The 21,985-nt window shown below is 38.4% G+C and overlaps 1 pseudogene; it reads left to right on the top strand.

Annotated features, from left to right (window-relative positions):
• The window catches only part of LOC142139780 (rap guanine nucleotide exchange factor 2-like), a 56,281-nt pseudogene that overhangs the window by 4,462 nt on the left and 29,834 nt on the right, over nucleotides 1-21,985 (top strand).

The following is a 21,985-nucleotide window of genomic DNA, read 5'->3' as shown; positions in this document are numbered from 1 at the left end:
CCCGTCATTGCCGTCTCAAGCTAATGGGGCCAGACCTAGCCTACTAGTGGCTTCCTGGTGGCTGACTCCTCCCCAGAAACCAGCCACCTTACTAAATATGCTGTGCAAATCTGCCCTGCTCTGCTCCCCCCATCCTGATCCTCACCTCCTCTGTTCCTTGCTCTGTCTTCTGTTCCCTGCTCCTGGCAGGTGCGCACTTCTCGCATCAGATCGCTTGACTAAGCTGGCAGCTGTGGCTCCCTCCTCGACCGGTAGGAGGGCAGAATATGGGTTATTAGACTTAGTAATCAGTTATGTTAATGTATTTTCTCGTGCTGCAATGTATTTTTAATTACTTTTTTGGGGGCACTACTTTGTGGTATAATATGATTTCTGGGCACTACTGTATAACATAATATGATTTGGGGGCACTATTGTGTGGTATACTATGAACTGGGGGCAATATTGTGGCTAATGGACATAGATATATTTATCAAATGTAAATGCTATTATTTTAATTCTGGGGCTCAAGGGAGGCCTAATTATTAAACGTGAGTGCTGTATTGATTTAATGCCGGAGGTGGTTGGAGTTTTCTGAATTTTCGTGTACCGTTTTTCTTTCCCAAATTGGGCCTCCAACATTCCAGGATCCAAACAAGCAGCAACTTAGGAAACCAGCAGCCACAAATGGTGAAAGTGACAAGAATAGGTAGGAGAGAGCAGGACAGTGTGCCAACTGTCCTGAATCTGGTGGGGCAGTCCCAAATTTGGGTGACTGTCTCGCTTAGTCAGGATTTGGTCCGACTGGAAGGACAGTTGGGAGGTATGTCCAGCTTCACAAAGTACTGCTTGTGAAGGCGGAGCTGTGTGCACCTAACAGTGGTGCACACAGTATTGCCTGTGTATTTATCTAAAATGATAACCATTATTTGAAATGAGTGATAGTATTGTACTGTATTGCACTTCTGTGCTACGTACTTTGTTGCTGTCCATGTGGCCTGTTGTATCACGTTTTATATAGTCCCATAACTCCTCAATAACTTTTAATGTTACCAGTATGGGTTGCATTATGCCATATATGTGTGTTGCTTCCACCGATTGTGACTTAATTATGTCACAATAATGAATGTGGAATGTTTGAATATACATAACTGGACATATGGGTCATGGAAGCTTTGGCAAACCAAGCCTAGAAATATGTAAAGTAGGCAATTCTGAATTCTATTAATAATGAGCGGATTTACTTCTTCTTTCCCCAGTTTGTTTGCATAGCACAGTAAGATTATTGCTGTATTCTGAACCAAGTGGAGAAGAACATGCAGAAAGTGGAGGAAGAAGGGAAAATTGTTATGGTGAAAGAGCACAAAGAGAGATCGAACGCACTGGCACCAGGAAAGGCCATATTGTCATAAAGGTAATAGAGAACTAACAAGACTAATTCATTACAGTGGTTTTTTTTCCCTGACTCTAATTAGCACTTCAGTGTTTGAGAAAAACATTTTTGCAATTGTTTTGTATTCTATGACAGCTTTTCCCTGCATGTAGTGTCTGACTGGCTTGCCGGGGAGCCGGGGTATCCACTTGTAGGCCCCGATGCCTGACAGCCCTGCCCCCTTCGTTGGTGGGGCAGAGCCAGTGCCATATTAAGAGGGGGGCCCCCCGAAGTCGGAGACAGTTACTATCCTCATGCATTTAAAAATGCATGAGGCTACTCAGATTGCAGAGACTCCCCGTAGTACTGTGTGAGCGTTCAGAGAAGTCCAGATACACTGCTCAGATAAACCTTGTACATTGGGCACGCCCCCCCCCCCCCTCATCAGAAATGCCAGACAGGAACTAGGAAGTTGTGTATGCGTTCCACAGTGAAACGCATACCGGCAAAACACTAAATGAAGGTTTTCGGCACTTACTCCCCATACAAGCGCTGTCAAAATGGCACAATAAGTACTACATAAAACACATTTCAAACAGCAAGTCTTTGGAGAACCCACTATCCGGGACCATTTAATATTGTTTTAGACTATTGGCAAGTTGATCTTAGTGCCGGGGGTGACAGTGGGGAGTGGTTGGTGGTTGCCGGGGGTGACAGAGTGAGAGGAGTGTGATACTCAGGACCGCTGAGAGAGATCCCTGTGTCTGGATAGACATCTGGATAGATGTGGCGATGAAAATGAAGGATGAGGTGATGGAGAAGAATGATGAGGTGGTGACATGTGGACAAAACCACGTTAAAAAAGGGCGCTTACGTAGGGAAGTAACGCTCTTCCCCTGAGGAGGCCTGGGCTATGGCCCAAATGCATGACAAGAACCTTTTTAACACCTTAAGTAGCTTGATTTGACTAGAATGCATGAGTATCATGCACGGGTTAACTTGTATATATATATATATATATATATATATATATATATATCTGGCATTATACAACAAGAAAGTTCCATTTGCTATAAACATACTATCCATCTTAGGATCATTCCATTTTACTTATTCTAGCGCTGGATCATCTTTTTGTTTAAATATTGTAATTTTCAGGCCTGGACAACCTATAGATAAACAACTGCTTTATTATATAACACACAGAACGGTGCAAGTGGTCACAACTAAAGGTAAGTAAGTACTATATGGAGGGGGCTGCAATGAGAGAGACGCGGATGGGGCAATCAGAGCGATTGAGAGTAACAATAACTGTTTTTCTCTGTCTCGTGATTGATGACACTATGACTTTAATTTTAGGCCATAGGGGAGTCCCAGTCTTAAGTGCTCCGGGCCCCCCAGAGCCTTAATCCAGCTCCTGGCGGAGCAAAGTACATTTTTAAATTCTTAAACAAGTCCTTCAATGCACAGCTCCCGGTCACTCTTGGGCTAGGAGCGCGCTACGCAGTGACGTCATCACCGTGCAGTGCGTTCCCAGTCTGTCAGTGTCTGGAAGCCGCACATTAAATGACATTAACTGTAAGTTAATGGGGGTTGTGCTTTCTTTTAAATTATTACTTTAAATTTTTCCCATGCAAAGCAGTGGCTCCCAGTCACAGATAGACTGGGAGCCGCCGCATTGCATCAATAACATCTTGGCAAGTGGTGGAGAGGGACAGGGAGGGGGACATATGTGATGAAGAGAGACAGGGAGGGAGAATATTTGGTGGAGGGAGACGTACATGATGAAGAGGGACGAGGGGGGTGTGTAATAAATTGCATGCAAAAAATATATTTGGGAGTGAGGAATAGAATATCTAGGTGGGGAGTTCTGGTGAACATGTAAGGGGCAGGTCGGTAGGTGTGGGGGGGGGGCAAGTGAGGAGGTCTGAGGAGCATATAAGGTGCACACAGGGAGGTATGAAGAGCAGTTTCATAGTACATATGGGAGTCTGAGTACATGTGGGGCTATTTTGGAACATATGGTAGGACTGGCTGACATGTGTGAGCATTTTTGGATTATTGGTGTGGCCTCTTTTAAAGGTTGGATGTATATATTATATACTGTTATGTACTCTGTTTACTTATTGCTCAGCTTTCCATATTTGATCTACCTATACATTTTCCAAACAGGCCCCAGCATTCCAGGATCCAGACAAGAAACCAACAGTAGGTTGAGAAAGCTGCAGTAACAGGTAGGAGTACAACACAGTCAACCAGCAGCCTCGTCCTTTAGCCCTTCTAATTTTGTTTCCTAACCTCTCTTGCTCTCTCTCTCCTCTGCTCTTTTTGTTCCTCTCTCCCTTTCTGTCCTCACTTTCCTCAATGTCCTGTCCATCCACCTGCTGTTTCCACCTTCCATTTACTTCCCTCCTATATGCTACCTTCAATCCTCCTCATCCTTTCCAAGCTTATCCTCTCTACACAGACTTTCAGGACTGTTAAAATCAGCTTGAGGCACAAAGACAAGAGCCCAGCCATTAATCTTCATGCAAGTGAAAATTTTATTTTCTTTCAGCTGATGTTTACATGTGCTTGCCCGGGCACCAGGCTTCCATTTTACACCTCTTCAACCAGTGGGCTGGGGTGGAGAAATGTTGGGTGGGGCTGCCTGTTTCTGTGTACTGGGCCCCGCAGTCTCTCATGGCAGCCCTGTTTGCGAGGTCTGCTTTTTCTTTATAGACCACACTATGATGATATATGTTGTTGTACATGGGCTGACCACATCCCCTTTAATGACTGACCACACCGCCTCTTGCAGTTGGCCACACTCCAATGTAGTGGGCCCCTAGAACTGCATTCCCCCGGCAGGCCCTTTATGTCCCAGTCCGACAGTGCCTGCATGTATTGCATTTTATCTTGATACTTTCTTCAGGAGCAATAATATACCTCTTGCAAGTCTTTCCATTCAGTGAAAGGAACAAATATTTATTTTGCTTCCCAATTACTTGTGTTCAAGTTATATGGGTTGGAGCACGTATTCTGATTTTGATTCTGTTCTTTGCCTTACCTACAGAGTTGGATGTTTAAAACATTGTTTCTCCATAGGAAACCGGGGAACATCTAATAATGCACCTTGTAGAAGAACATTCTGAAGTTGACCCTACATTTATAGAAGATTTCCTCCTGACCTACAGGACTTTTTTGTCAAGTTCTATGGACAGTCTATTTTTGAGACCTATATCTATTATGTATGTTCAATCAAGTTATGCATGTTTTCTAACTTAAGGATTCGATTGCAAAATGGATACATCTTTGTTTTATATATTGATCATATCTTTATAAGACTTGTTTAAAATTAATTAATACAACATGCCTTATTAACCTCCGTGGCATGTTCCTGACGGGATTTGTTTCCCTTTTTTATATATAAGTTATGGCGAGTGTATATATTATACATTTATCAATGTGTCCATCCTAGAATCAAGCCTTTGATCTTATGCAACGGATAGATTTTTTGTATTGCTACTATTGTTAATTATATTGTGCCTCGGGATTTGAGAACCAATCATGTGATCGGGTATAACTATATCAGGACGGACTGTGGAGATAAGACACTACACCTTGAGAAAGATCCGTATGTGAAGGATCGAAACGCGTTGGTGGTTTATGTGTCAACCCAGCACTAAGGACTTCTACAGCTACTTACATACCATCTGTGAGGACGTCCATCAGTATTTCTTCCGTGGCTTATGTTATATGCTGACCGTCTTCTGTGTTCTGGTAGGAGTACCTATGTCTGACGTTTTATGCAATAAAGAGTTTTTATGTACTACTTTAGAGGAATTTTTTTCTATTTTTATATATGAGTGTGAGCCTTGATGTTCGGAGGAGCAAGTACAATCAGATGTGCTATAATTAAAGAATATAGTCTGTAAGTAGAATTTCCTACGGGAGTCCCTTCACACAGTATGAAGATAGAATTAACACACCTGGTGTATTCACGGCTTAAATCACACAGCTGACAGCCACAAATTGGTGAAGGCTTCTGTTTGGATTTTTCATATATATCTTAATGGACATTTTTGTTCTTCTACATTGTTATATTATGATTTGTACCATACAATTTTATTGACCCATTTGTTCTTTTATGTAAATCTTTTATGACTTAGGTTTTTAGTCTGTGGTCTAATATCTTTGCAGCCTTGATCTGTGAAGCGCTGTAAGGGACTTTACTTCTTTTTTTATATTTTATTTATAAACACCTGCATATATCCCTATTTAGCGCATCATGTTTCCCCAATTAACTGATAGGCTTAATTTAGCCAATGTCTTTCATAGAGACACTACTGTGGAATTATATGATGAAGATTTAGATTCTGCATTAGACAAATTGGAAAATATGTTACTTAAAGAGAATAGAATTTGGTGGGAGGTTGTCACCTTAGAACAGTATGTAGCAGACCTGCAGATTGTAAAGAGTCCATCTTTTACATCGGCATCCACCGAATTCAGAGAGAAATGGTATATAATCCTTCAACAATGTTCCTTCTCACTGATGGAACTCACTTTACATGATAGACGATCGCAATTATCTACAATGGAGTAGGAAATTCTCAGTTTGCAATCTTTAGTTACTCCATTTGAGGTCTTAAGTGATGTTACAAGTAAATTACATATTATAAGAGAGAAGGTAGATCGTGATACGAAACAACTTATCTCTAGAAAAAAAAAAAATTCTAGGAATTTGCATCTACTGAAAAATGGTAAACATAGTCCTCAATCTAGGGAAGAGCAACATCTTATTAATAATTCCCAATCTAAGAAGGACGATTCTTTCAATAAGAAAAAATATGGAAATATCAAAATCTTACTATAGCTACGATAAGAATCTTCCATCTACTTCAAGAAGGGAGGATCATGATGAACCTAACAAATGGCATGATCCACCAAAAAAATTCAGAAATACAACTCATGGTCATTATTCGAAATCAATACACTTTGAATCACCCAATAGATTTGAGATTTTGAAAAAGGGAGAAGATTCCTCTTATCCTTTTTCCCACTCTGTCTGTCCTTGGAGAAAAAAGAAACCTCAAATGCAGATAAGAACAAGGAGAAGACCATAGTATCTTCGAACCTAGACATGACTAGTGGTTCTTATAGAGATTCTTCAAAAAACTAAGAATAAAAGGGGACAACGAGGTGGAAATAACAAGGTCAAATTCCATAAACTGAAACAAAAACTACTACTTAAAAAAATGTTATCAAAGGGGAAAGACATGATAGATTCTAATGATTCCAATATGCCTATTAGTACTTTCAACCTAAGTTCACGCCCCTTGACGCAGGAAGAACTGTCATTGTTCTCTAAAGGCCTTAAATTTGCACCTTCTACAGGACCTGATCCTTTTAAAGTTTTTCTGGATTTACAAACATTCATTAGAAAATTAACAATAAAAAAAAAATTCTTATGAAAAAAAAAGAAGTCCTCTTATAATTGAAAATAATTCCAATACCTTAGATACTTCTGAACAGTACAGTAAATTCAAAAAACCTTCATTTTTTTATCCTTCTCATCTAAAAGGGCCTTATATTGAAACATTCACCAAATTAGTGGTTGATGATTTAAAGAAAATATATAATAAGAGGCCAAAGAGAATCCAATCCAATTTGTCCAATAAGGAAAGGTGGGCATTAAAGAAACTTGGATAGTAATCTTGTGATTAAACCAGCCAACAAAGGAGGAGGAGTAGTTGTTTTGGACCAAAAATATTAGCAGAATGAAATTGCTAGACAATTGGCTGATAAAACTACGTATTTAAAATTAAAAGATGACCCCTGTGTTCTGGTAGGAGTACCTATGTCTGACGTTTTATGCAATAAAAATTTTTTATGTACTACCTTAGAGGCATATTTTTCTATTTTTATCTATGAGTGTGAGCCTTGATGTTCGGAGGAGCAAGTACAATCAGATGTGCCATAATTAAAGAATTTAGTCTGTAAGTAGAATTTCCTACGGGAGTCCCTTCACACAGTATGAAGACAGGATTAGCACACTTGGTGTATTCACGGCTTAAATCACACAGCTGACAGCCACAAATAGATGAAGGCTTCTGTTTGAATTTTCCATATATATCTTAATGGACATTTTTGTTCTTCTACATTGTTATATTATGATTTGTAGCATACAATATTATGCTATTGTCTTCTTTTTCTTTTCCTTTTTTATGTGATAAATGGGAAAGAAAATAAGGAGGAACATAAGGTGTTTCAATGCGATTGAATATAAGTATACAAGTATATTTTTACTTCTTTTATGTCTATTTGAGATCAGTTTACAACGGAAACCATAGCGCAAAATTATTGACCTATTTGTTCTTTTATGTGTATCTTTTATGACTTGGGTGTTTAGTCTGTGGTCTAATATCTTTGCAGCATTGATCTGTGAAGCGCTGTAAGAGACTTTGCTTCTTTTTTTATAAGTCCTATGGACGTTGGAAAGAAGTTGCTGTTGGGGTTTAACGACCCTAGCCTCAAGGACAAAGTTAGAACAAAATAATAATAAAAATCATACTTGACAATTGTGTAATGCAGACGTGTAGAGCAGACTGATATTTTGGTGGCCACAAATATCCTTCTCTTTTGCAACTTTTGACTTTGGTCATCACTCTCCCACTATTCTATAACAACCTCCTCAAGGGTGCAGTATAATACATTGTATACCAGTGGGGTTAACACCAACTTGGGCAGACTTTGACTTTCCAGTTGTCATAGGCATAAAGGTTCCAGCATGTGACTAGCTGAAGAACATGCAGAGTCTTGTTGTTTTAGCCTATAGTGAAGCCAAGAAAGCAAAATGAGAGGGATTTCACCAAATAACTAATGCAGCTTTTCTTCCAAAGTGTGTTCAGTACCTAATGGGGTTAACATAGACCTGATTTTCTCCCTGGTTCCTCATATTGATGAGACTATGGTTTGAAATATAACGTACTACATCTTTCTCTTACCAGTGAAACCATGAGCACTATTGAGCCTTTATTAAAACATTATTTGCTAATATGCCATACCTTATATATTTACACTTCAATACCTCCAGGACACCCTTATGTAATTATTGTGTTGTCTGCAATCTGTAGGGTTGGTTTAGGGATACTTTTCTAGAGGGATAAAATACATACAGTGCACACAATCCCAGTCCAGGGAAGTTCAGGGATGGCTGCTCAGGGGATCTTACATCCTGTCCTTTACCTTCCAGGTGACTCGTATACTGCTCCTGTGGGTAAACAATCACTTTAATGGCTTTCAAAGTGACCCTGCTATTATTTATGTTTTGGAGAAATTTGGAAACAACTTGGAACGAGAGGTAAAAATTCTCTTTATATAAACTTCTAAATACAATAAATACATTCAGCAGTTTATTTTGAGAAAGTGATTTAAAATAAAAAGTGAAATGCTTCCATGTGTAATTACTTGGTATTACTACTTAACATAATTTTTATTTCATTTAAGCAAACTTTGCCAATATTCTGGAAAATAGCAGCAGTTTCCAAACCATTAATTATTTTAAAATTGAAATATAAGCACATTATTTCTGCACAGTGTGTAAAGCTCTTTAATTATTGTTTTCAGAAAATGGGTGGACACCTGAGACTGAGACAGCTTTGAGAAAGTGCCCTTCATCGGCACGAAACGCGTCAGCTGGGTCTGTCTTCAACTTCACTACCAGAGACACCTGATATTTTCTGCTGGAGTTTTGTCTTACATTCTACTACCAGACAGATGTGATATTTTTCGTTTGAGATGACACCCGAACGCGATTTACAACTATATGGTTGCCATTGAGGCTGAATCTGCAGTTGTGCATTATAGCGCTAAAGATCGGAGACTCATACTGGAAGACAAACGAATCAGGCGTAACATCGGAGTCCGCTTGGCGCTCTATTGAAATCCCTCCGGAGGGTGAATGTTGCACTGGCAAGCGGTGTGAGTATACGAATGCCTGACTGTTACTGTATCTAAAGAAAATGAGCTGCATATATCGTATAACAGGTGGATGTGGAACTATTAAGTGGTTCATTTATTGGGTAAATCACCCGGAGTCTCTATTCCAGTCCTGCTATCTTCAGCTTTAAGTCATCACGCTGTAAGCTTATCAATAATTTTTGACTGGAACCAACTAATACCGGATACTTCTTTTGAGTGGTTACATAGATACATTCTGTGACTTATTATCAACCGTGGTTGTTGTTTTTATGTTTGGCTACCTCAGTACTGAAGGTCCCATTTTTCTACATATATGTTACATATTTCATGGTTGAGATTTGGAGGTGATAGATATAGATGTTTTATGTTTACCTCTCAATATATATAATTTTTTTATATGGTTGATTTAATAAATGTTAACTGTGAATATTTTAGTGAACTCTTCTCTTTCTTTGGGAGATACTCTGGGTAATCCGGCTTTTATTTTTATCTATAATTAGCTTTGCGGCAGCGCAACCCTCTCCCTCTTTTTTCTTTGTTCAATTACTTTTGGTGGTTGTTTTGCAATCAACCATGGGTTTGCATCAGCTGAGATATTTGTTTATGTTCTCCTTCTTCCCATATTTAATACAAGCAGTTTATTCCCTGGTGTTCTCCAGTGTGCTCCATTAACCCATAGTGGGTTCTTTGTTTTTCGTGTGGACACCTGAGACTGTTACATGATGCATGTGCTGCCAAGGCAAAAACAAGATTGGACAAGAGATTTGGCATCTTTGTTGACAGCATGGATCCTGGAAGCAAAGCAGCTGAGGCCAGCTTAAAGAGAGGGGATCAGGTATGACAGACCACCGTCTCCGTATGAAATCTCTGCTATTTACTGTTGGGGAAAAAAGGACCAGTTCAATAAATCATGTCAATTAAATCCATTACCTCTGCAACTCCTGTACATTAAATGGAAAAAAGCCAGCCCAAACCATTCTTTCTCAGGAAGGTAAATGTCACAGCTTGGATTATTAATCACATTGGAGTTAAATGCCCTGTACTTATAGATCTTGGAGGTGAACGGTGAGAACACTGAAAACTTTCAGATAACGAAAGCTATGGAAATCCTGAAGAACAATACTCATTTGTTTATCACTGTGAAAACCAATTTGTTTGGTAAGTTATTTATATTTTACAGTTTTATTTATAATTTTTAAATAAAATACAGCAAAAGAAAATTTTGAAGAACACACGGGCATCAATTCAGACTCATGACTATCGTTGACATAAATATATCTTAGTAGTTAGTTCTTTGATTTATTGATAACGATAGTTGTCCAAAAGGTTGTCCCTTAAGCTATAGACGTGTCTATCCACGACCCCAAGATAGTTAAGATATTATGGAGGCATAAGCTCATTTATAAAATCTAAAAAAATAAATAAAAAAAACAACTCATGGATTAATTGCTTCAAGTCCGACTCTCTTTAATTTAGGAGAATTGAAAACTATTGGATTATGATGCTACAAAGAGTTCCATTATCAATTAGTTCATATTCTTCTGCCTTTTTGTATCCTTTTATCATGTAAGTGTTTCCAATATCTTTCATTCCCTTATTTCTTAGATTCCATCATATGTTTATTTTTGTTTATTCAGCGTTGCCTTTTTAAATAATAGTGTTGGGGTTTTTCAGTGCTTAAAGAACTGCTAGCTGGAAGACAAAATAAAGAGTGCTCCACGCTTTCTGAAAATTGGTGACATCAGAAAGGCCAGTCGATATTCTATACCAGATCTTGCTGTTGATGTCAAACAAGTTATAGGACTTAAAAAGTGAGTAAAAAAGGCAAAGCAAATACTGTTGGAGGACGGAATAAGTTGAAGAAGATTCTGGATAAAACACAGATCAGCATTCTGCCTCAGAAGCCTTACAAGTAAGAATACTTTATGTATATCAACATATGTTTCAGACAAGCTTATTCAGACAAGCTTATAATATTCCTCAACCACCATCTTAACCTCACTACCTTTAGCCTGTTACACAATTTCACACAAGACAACTACCCCCGGACCAACATTGTTGTGTGACAGGATCATTTAGCTTATGAGTCACCTTACCTTTGCAGTCTGGCTGGGCCAAGATGCAAAATGTATACTTAACCTCATGTGTCAATCTCCCATTGTCCCATAGATTGTAAGCTTGCGAGCAGGGCCTTCTCACCTCTTTGTCTGTTTTACCCAGTTTGTTTATTAGTTTATTACGTTTGTCCCCAATTGTAAAGCGCTACGGAATATGTTGGCGCTATATAAATAAATGATGATGATGATGATGATATGTCATTGTTATCATCATCAACCCTTATTAAGCATATAGCACATACTATTAGTGGAGACAAATCATTAAGTTAAGAGTTATTTCAGGCCCTAATAGATTCCTTCCAGGATCTGCTTTCCATTGTAGCTTAATTTCAATAGTTTCCCATGATGTAATTACCTAAAATGCATGTAAACACTGATGAAAGCCCTCTTTCTTTGGTATTACATGCCACATCTTTACCCCTCTTACCGTAAAGAATCATTTGCATAGCTTAAGTAAATAAAACCTATTGTGTTCTAGTCTTCACAGCTGTCCCCTTGTGAAGTCTTGTCAATGAAACTGTCTGTGGAGAGATTTTTCTATTAACCTTGCATGTATTTATACAAGATAATGAAGTCAGCTCTTTGGAGCTTCTTCCCTATGGTTAAAATAATGATACTGTACCTGTATCAATACATGGTAAAATTTTCGGTTGTTGCAGCTTGGATTGCTTATTGTGGGAAAATATGGGATTTGCATACCATGGTGCCATTTAAAGTAAAATTTACATTAGTATTTATGGTACCAAAAAGTATAGCTTTTTTTAAAATTATTCGTTCTTCCAGTACTGTCAGAACAGTGTGACAAAGGTTATCCCTATATTTATAACAGACTTGTTTGTTTACGTAACTGCTCTCTGGATATATCAATGCACAGTGACTATCTAGTTACATCAAATCCAAAGGTAACAAAAAATAAACACATTTAAAGAGCCACAAAAATAAAACAGTGTGTTTAGTAGAAGTTGAAGGAGGGTATGTACAGAAATTAGTCATCTTAAAAGGCAATATCTACAAACCAACATTTCTATATCAAATTGTAAAAATGTACACAACATGTGACAAGTCAAAGGACTGACAGTAAGGCAATAATCATAAATTATTATTTCCTGTGTCCCATGATTACAAATTGAAATAGTTTCAGAAATGTTTATGTGTTGAAGACTCTGCGTTCTGATGAATAGTACTGTAAGAATAGTAAAGATTATTGTTAGTGGGGTCTTATGCAGTCCACTTCTCTTTATTATGGGCTGATAAGTAATGCTGCATTCATTACAAAAATTAGCATGGGAGATCGGGTTAAAAGAATACTTCCTCATCCTGCTGTCTAATAAATAGAAATCCACACGCAGTATGTCATTATGACAGCTGCTTAGTTACACTTACAGATTTTATAAATATGAATGAATTTAATATTAACAAGGACCTAGTCAACATGCTTATTTTGATACATCTCTCTTTTGTAGGTGTTTTGTTGGTGTTAATGTTGTTTTCTTTTAATTTTTCTTTATTACAATATTTTAAATATGTTATTTTTTGTTTTACCAAACTTAGTATTTTGCATCTATAACTATGTGTATAATACAGCCAAGCTGAGATACATTCGGATTTGTTCAGTCAGTGCAGACAGAAAACAACACTTGCTATCACTGAGGAATACATTCCTACAACAAGGATACCATCCAATAGTTATAATGAACAGATCCACAGAGCCAAAAGAATACCAAAATAGTCTCTTGGATTACAAACAGAAGGAGGACAACAGCAGGGTGCCCCTAGTGGTCACTTACACTCCCCACATGAACATCTTGGGGAAAAATGCTTCTGGTCTTCAGCCCATATTTCAAAAAGACAATAGACTGAAGGAAATATTCCCAAATTTACCTCTCCTTTCATACAAACAATTTCCTCGTTAGAAGTGCCCTCTTATCACCATCAGAGACTGGCACCTTCCCTTGCAAAAACAAAAAATGCAAAACCTGCACCCATGTCCTACCAACAAACACAGTCCACATACCCAACACACATCAGGACTATAAAATCATTGACACATTCTCATGTACATCCTCCAATGTAGTGTACATGATACAGTGTACAAGGTGCCCTGAGGGAATTTACATTGGAGAGACCAAGCAGAATCTGCAATCCAGGATGAATCTACACAGACACACAATAAGGAAGACTCTGGACACCCTCGTGGATAAACACTTCTCTGGACAGGACACAGTATGACAGATTTAAAAGTCCTAATACTGAAAGGTGTTTTTAAAAATGACTGGGAGAGAAAAATATGGGAATTCAAGCTGATAAGAACATTCTAATCATTGACGCAATCTAACACCCGGATTTATGACCCACTACATGGACACACTTCACACCCCAGAGCAACCAATCAGATTCTACCTATCATTTATTTAGTACATTCTACAAAATGACAGCTAGAATCTGATTAGTTGCTATAGGCAACATCTCCACTTTTTCAAACCCACGATTTAGTAAATCTAGCCCTTGATTGTAAAAACATTGTGACACTTTTAGATCTAGCCTCCTCAGTTATCTTTACATTCTACAACTCCATCATTTGAAAGCTTTTCTGTGCTTAGACTTGATGAAGCTATTATTAACGTTTATCTCCAGTTCTAACTCTAGGCCAATTACCGATTTTTTTTATTTGTGAAGTCCTCACAGGTATCGTAATTATTTAAAGCTCTCAAGATGTTTACAGATTGAGGGGACATTTTCTTCCAACCCCCTTGAGAGAAATTGGGATAACTTCTGTCCAGGTCTAGGCTATATTCTTGATTACCAGATAAGATAGATTTTACTGATGAAGATAGAGTTTACCTGATAATATAGAGTTTACCGGATAAGATAGAGTTTACCTGATAATATAGAGTTTACCGGATAAGATAGAGTTTACCCGATAAGAAAGAGTTTACTGGATAAGATAGAGTTTACCGGATAAGATAGAGCTCTTCTAAGAGTAATGCAAAGTGATGTTATTGTCTCCTCATTTAGCTTCAGTTACATGGCCTTCATCTGCTGTAAGTAGGCGGCATTGAGTGTAGCACTATCTCCTTGAAGAATAGTTTTGTTAGGTGGAAGATAAGACAGCTTTTACTTCATGATGGGAGTCATCCAAATGCGCTATTACAGAAATTTGTTGTACAGTTTATGCATCATCTATAATGATTTTACTAGTAATTTAGGAAAGGCAGCTGCTGACACATGTATACTCTAGGAAACATGAATCTACCTTCTTCTTCTCTGTAATCTGTGATGCTTGACACTATAAAAGCTCTCTCTGTTCTATGTTTGGTGTGTCAGACTTTTGGAAAGGTGCATTATGTACTGACAACACCAATATAGAGCTCAATGATTTATGTTTTACAGCTTCCCAAGCTGCTTTAACACTGAAAGCACTCTAGAAGCCCTATAATCTACTGGATCATTCTGAAAATGGGAAATGTTAAATAATCCACAAAAAAAATTTGGGATCTCCATGTATCGCATCCAAGCCCTCAGAAAGACTTCTAACATTTGCTTGGATGCTCACAAAGCTTATTGGTGCACTCCTTCCAAATTGATTCTCCATCTACAGTTGACAGATTTCCCAGATTTCTGGTTTGTCCCTGTAGATGTTAAAGGTGCTGAACCCCTAAATTGTTCCATTCTACAAGCATAATGGCATCTAAAGTAATATTAGCAAAACCCAGTGAAGGTTCAATAAAGCAAAAACATTTCCCACCTTTAAAACATTGATTGTGGCAAGTTTCTACTGCTGCCCAATAAGATGTATCTGCCTTCCAGGCATACCCATTGACAGGGATAAGCCCCTCTAGCTACTCCCTGATTAGATATCTTATCATATATTCCAACAACAGTCATACATTATATCAACTCTATTTTGTCAGGAAACCGCTCCTGAACCTCTTTATCTGTCACAAACCGCCATCTGCGCACTTGTGACTTGGAAGCTTACTGTAAGGGAACACAGGATTCCAACCCAAATCTCACGCTCACCTCTCTCTAAGGCTACAGATTTCGCTGGTCCCTTTTCCCAACACAGACGCACGCTTCACACTTCTCAGCAACTGCCACCAGCTACGTATAAGGCCTGTAGCAAACCTATGACTTACTCACCCAATTGTGCACACTATGTGCTCTGGTAGCTAAATAGTTAATCCTTCACACACTGGTTTCTAAAGAATTAATCCAGCCAAGCAATCTGTCTCTTCTAAACAAACAATGGATTCATTTAGAGCAATAAGGACTGAACTATAAAATTTTAGATTTAATTTACAAAAAGTACAATGCTTACAGAGAATAAAAAAAACAGTTAGATAAAGATTTGACATACAAGTAAAAAATTGCAAACAGTTATAAAAATAAATGGGATGAAAGTACAGAGCATCACTTACATATAATAATCTGTATGCCTGGGGCAGGCAGAAAAGATGGACAGTCCTTCAATTAGATTGATCCCCAAGAAGCTGACAACTTGTCCCTTCAAAACACAGGTTTTTAAGCAAACTCAAATGGGACGGCATTCACAAGGGCAGTGTGAATGCTAATGTGCGGGGCGGGAATGTCCCTTGGGTGTCACCTAAGGTTTGTTCAAAACTATTCCTACGTTTTGACCTGTCTTAGCTGTTCTCCGATATATCCCAGTGACATAACTTTCCCTTCAATAAACCGGTCATAACTTCCTGCACATTTAAATACCAAATATGATGGGATTACAACAATATCCAATCTCGTCCTGAAATACATGTGACTAGGGCTGTTCCTTGTATAGTTGGTATCTATGTTTTAAAACACTTATGTGGTTGATCATTACTTTTATTGATTTTAAGTGGCATATTTTAACACTGAATCTTTTTGTCTATATTACATATAGCCTATGTCAGCACATGGCCTCTTTGAGCCCGACCACATGCTGCGTGTTACCTAAACGTCTATTCAGGTGTCACAACCCGGCTATAACTCACCACGGGAGCTCTTTGAAGCTGCCCCAGGTGACACTCCTATTTTCTCACACTGGAATGTGCAAAGCCATCAAATACACTTACATCAGACTCTCTGTCTTCACATTTTACACTTTTACTAAACTTATCAATTAATTCATTTGAAATAACATATTTACACTTCAGTTATGATTTTATCCCTTATAAACAACTGTAAGCTCTCTATGTTCATGACACCCATATTCTAAGTTTGTGAATACCTTTTACACTGTATTATTTGTTCATGACTGTAAGTATAATACTTATCTCCCCTTAGCCCCTCTGCATAATTTATGCAAGTCGGAAATTAAAACAACCACAACCTGGGGAGTATCTATGTTGTCCTTATTGTGATTTTTGAACATTTAAAGTCTAATGTCATATGTGCTACACAATGAGCCTTTTTTGATGGGATATGTTGGTGAATTCCTTAGGTGGATAGCAGCACAGGAGAAGTCTTGGAGGTGGGAGGGAGTAGTTCTTGAGAATTTAAGAGCACAAAATATATCGAAATTCCTTCAAAATGTAACTCAACTGCTGATTTTTTTTTAATGTTAAATATTGTAGACATCTATGTGAAAACATTGATAAATGTGGCGAGAAGCGAATTCGGTAGTAATGATGAGCTGACTTTCAAGGAACCAGTGCTTCCAGAATAGTTACTAAATTGCCTAGTAGGAGTTGAATTTGTTTGCACACTATATTTATTACTAATTCCATCTTTTTCCCCTGATACCCTTTCAGACCCTACATTTGTCAGAGAGCAGAAGCGTATGTGCTGGTGCAACAGTTCTATCCTCTCCCAGCATGGAGGAGCTTTCACAGGACCAAGAAGATAGAGCTTCACTCAATGCTGCAAACAGTGGGCGGGGTAGTTGGACCTCTTGTTCAAGTGGATCCCATGACAACATTCAGACTATTCCGCATCAAAGAAATTGGGAAACTCTCATGTTTGGCCATGTTCATTTTGACAGCACATCAGATGAAGCAGGTTTCTGGACGTCAGTGAGTCATCCAGACCAGGTCCAGTGGCGGATCTAGACTTTTAGTGTAGGGTGGGCACTTTACTGATAAGTTCTGACTCCTCCCTTCTCCAGTCCCGACTCCTCCCCTCTCCAGTCCCGACTTCTCCCCTGTCCAGTCCTGACTTCTCCCGAGCCTGCACCTTACTACACTATGTCACACAAATAAATGTATTTTAAGATCAAGTTTGTTCTTTATTTTAAGCAAAACACTAAATAGATATAAAATCACAACATTAAGAGCAACAAATAATGAAAGTCAAAATGTTTAACAATAACGAAAATAAATACAAATAGTTTTTGCAACACAAAATCCAATCTTCGATTTCCGCTGTTTGGAAAGCGATCAATCACTCTGTCCAGGTTTACTTTAATTTCACGATGAATATGTAGAATAGCTAAACCAGTTAACCTCTCCTGACCCATTTGGTTTCTCAACCACGTTTTTAAACAATGTAAAGAAGAGAAGCTCCTTTCAGCTGATGCAATACTGATGGAAAAAGTTAGAAGAATTTTCAGAAGGGAGTTCACTAACAAGTACACATCTTCATCACAAGCCTGCAGAGCTTCTTCCACAGACTCTGGAAGAGTTATGCTTTCACCCGATCGTACCCACTTCTCTTTCCAGAGGTGAACCTCTGATATAGTGTGCATTCCAGTCTAGGTTTAGTACTTATTAGATGTCCATAGGTACTGCAAAATGTCTTAACTTTTAATGTCAGTGCCTCATTGTTCAAATGCAAGATGTTTCTTGGGAGCAAGATGACAAAGTTTTAACAGAAAACCTGTTTTGTAAATTGCATATTATGGAATCCAGCAAAGGAATGTAGATTGTCCTTCTATAGTAAACTTCTGGCATTGAGAATGGAGAGTTAGCTCTATGCATTTGATTTTTTTTTTGGTTATACGGGGTAATTCTATTGCAACATCTTGCTTTGACAAAACTTGTGATGCATTTGAAAATATACTTGAAAATTCTTCATTGCAATTTACACGCTGTTTGTTCAAAACTGACAGAAGATTAGTGATAAGGATAGCAGCGCCAGTCAAGTCTATAGTTTTCTTCTGGAACAGCCTGCTAAGCGGTAAACACAATGTAAATATGGAGAGTTGGCAGTGCAATGCCACTACAAACTTAATGTTTTGTAGGGCACTTAGTAAGGTCTGGGCTTTAAATGATGATGCTGGTTCTGTCCATTGAGACATATATACAAGTGCTTGAACTATTTTCTCTATTTGGTCAAGAAACTGGATTAAGCATTCACTTCTTTCCACCCAGCGTGTTTCGCACAGACCCTTTAATTGAACATTTAAAACATTCAAAAGAACATGGTTCCACTTAGCTGAAGCATTAAAGAAACATGCAACTTCCTTGATGACGCCGATACAGTTGCGTATACTCTGAACCTTTGAAGCCTTGAACATGGACAACTTTAGGGTATGATTAAAGTAAGCGCATCTAGTGGCATATTTGGCCCCCTTTTCGTATCTCTGCAACTGCAACTAACTGCTTCGATATCATCAGGGAACAGCCATCTGTACCTATCCCAACACAGTTCATCAAATCTAAATTTAACTTTTTAATTTGCCTCATCACTAGCTGCCCCACAGCTTTGCCACTCACTTTAGGCTCAAAAGATGATGAATCCTTGAAACAAGCCTTATGAACATTTTCAAACGCAATGAAATCTTCATGTCTTTGGTTCTTATAAACATATATAGCTCAAGCAAAGACTCAATTGAGAACTATGGGAAATATCTGTTTTTTCATCAAATATAACACAGTAATATTTAGCCTCGTTGACACGCTCCAGAATAACTCTCCTAATTTCTCGTCCCGTCCGGGATCCTCAATTGCCCAACCAGGACTGACCACAACCACCACTCAAACTTTGGGAACAGCAGAAAGTAAATCTGTATGGTGAGTAGGTGAAAAAAGTTCTCTTGCAAGCTTTCTACTCTTTTTCTGCCTTCTTAAATAGTACTGTGGGGATCAGTACCTGACAAATCAGCTCTTTTATAAAGTATAAGTTGTGATGTCTTTAGAGATGTGAAAGGTGAATGTTGACTGCTTGTTACTGTGTTCTTGTGAGATGTATAAAGGAATAAAGACCATATAAGATAATCAGTCAAAGGCTGCACTTCTCGCCTGCAACTAAAGGTTGATCTTGACTTATGAGAACTGTGATCCAAAAAGGGAACAAGGGGACTTTAAAAAATAACTGCATAAAAGACATACATGAGACAGGAATGCTTCAAGTGTATATGTTGTACTTGTGTTACAGTATTACAGAAAGAGAGGACATTTCTAAGCCCAGGTTAAAGAGCAATAGCAGACTTCATAACTAAAGGAGGTATATATTTTAAACAGAATAAAACAGTAGATCCTCCCACCATCAGTGAAAGAGAATTTACAGCAATAGTAGGGTGTCATTTAGATTCAAAATACTTGGAAGGTAAAATTGGGGAGAATTGAGTTTGGTTATAAGAAACTGTCCGGGAACCTTTGTAAGAAAGGGGAACCAGTAATTTGTGCAGTATTTAAAAGGATCTCATCTCTGTATATACCAGGGGTGGCCAAGAAAACCATATTGCATGGACACCCGTCTTAAGGGGAGGGCCGAGACCAAAGGAAGGCATATATATATATATGAGACTAGAGAATAAGCAGGAATCCCTAAATATATAAATTAAGAACTAGGAGCCGGTAACCCATAAATAAATAAAGAATGGGGGCTCAAGACAGTAAGGGCATGATGGCAGATACTCATTATGTACTTCTGTGGATTTAGTTAGAAATATATAGAGTAAGAACTAGGAGCCGGTAACCCATAAGCAATTTAAGGAATGAGGGCTCAAGGCAGTAAGGGCACGATGGATGCTTCATTATGTACCCCTGTGGATCTTTTCCGAAATTAAGAAGGGATTGCAGTAAAGGATATTCAAAAGGTCTTTCAAAGAGCAGGAATGCCTTCAATTGGATCTCTGGACCCAAAAAGGTAGGAAATTTTTGTGCGAGAACATAAGGGTTGGATAAAATTAAAGAAAAGGGAGCATCAAGTAAACAGATGGCTAAAAGCGGCAAGGGTGCTGCAAGTTGTAATGTGACAAGAACAAAAGGGGTATTGAGACCAAACCCCAAGAGATTATTTGTGGTGGTACAGGAAAGTTAAGAGATCTGGAGGGTTGCAATACATGTGCTAAATGCATCAGAAGCTGAACGATGAATCAACTGTTCAAAAACTGAGCCAAATGATATAATGACAAAAAAAAATTAATCAGGTACCACCTGAGCATAACCAATTGTTTAATCAATTGAAAGTTGAAGTAACTTCATTACCAGCACTTGCCTTGCCAGATTATGACAAGCCACATTATTTTGTCAAAAGCCGCTTGCATATTACTCTACACAGTTGGACCCCGTTATACAGGCTGCACCCACCTGCATAAAAGCGGTAGTGGCAGCTGCCCTAGTGCTCGAAAAAAGTACAGCTATTATACTAGGACATCCAATTACCTTAATGGTACCACATGCCGTGACAGAAATTTTAAAACAAGCACAAACAAAACATCTTTCTACAGCAAGGCTTACTAAATATGAGGTAACTCATTTAAGTCTAACCAAAAGGTGTACAGGGTTGAATCCTACTACTTTATTTCTGATTCAGAATTCAAAAGAAGGAAAAATAGACAAGGAAAGCAGTGACATTTCAGATGCAGATAATAATGATGGCGAGGGTGAAATACAGCAAAATAAACACACTTACGAAAATTTTTATCATGACTGTTTGGAACTCATGAAACTTGAAATGAGGGGCCTGGATAATGTGATGGATGTTCCATTAGCCAACCCAGATAGGCTACTATTTGTAGATGGTTCTAGGTTTTATCATGAGGGTTCACCAAGGAAAGGGTATTTTGTGACTACTCTGGATGAAGTAATAATTCAGCAACCACTCTCACCATCTTGTTCAGCACAGGAGGCAGAGTTGAGGGCACTCACTGATGTATGTACAATGTTAGAGAACCAGACAGCCAATATTTACACTGAATCAAGGTATGCTTATGGTGTGGCTCACGATTTTGGGCCTATTTGGAAAGTAGGGACTTTGTGGGCTCACCAAGTAAGCCTATTAAGCATGCTGAACTCATCAGGGCCTTATTCAGGGCCTTGCAGCTACCAAAAAGGTAGCTACTTTAAAGGTACAAGCACATACTAAAGAGCAGACAGCTGAGGAAAAGGAAAATGCAAAGACTGATGCCGCTGCTATACAAGCTGCCCTATTATCTCCTATAACTCTTTACAGTATTATTAATAATGCAGGGCAAATGAACCTGCAAACACTTCAACAATTTCAGAAACAGGCCACAAAGGCAGAGAGAGACAATTGGTAGAAACAGGGGGGCACTGTGTTAATAACATATGGGCAAATGGTACCAGGTGTTGCTTTCCAAGGGCACTATACCATATGATGACTCAGCTGGTATACGGACTGGTGCATAACTCTAAGAAGGCAATGACTAATT

Source organism: Mixophyes fleayi, chromosome 1 (genome assembly GCF_038048845.1).
Source record: "Mixophyes fleayi isolate aMixFle1 chromosome 1, aMixFle1.hap1, whole genome shotgun sequence".
NCBI classification, from domain to species: Eukaryota; Metazoa; Chordata; class Amphibia; order Anura; family Limnodynastidae; genus Mixophyes; species Mixophyes fleayi.
The sequence above is the reverse complement of the archived record's forward strand: the minus strand, read 5'-3'. Positions and strand labels throughout refer to the sequence as shown.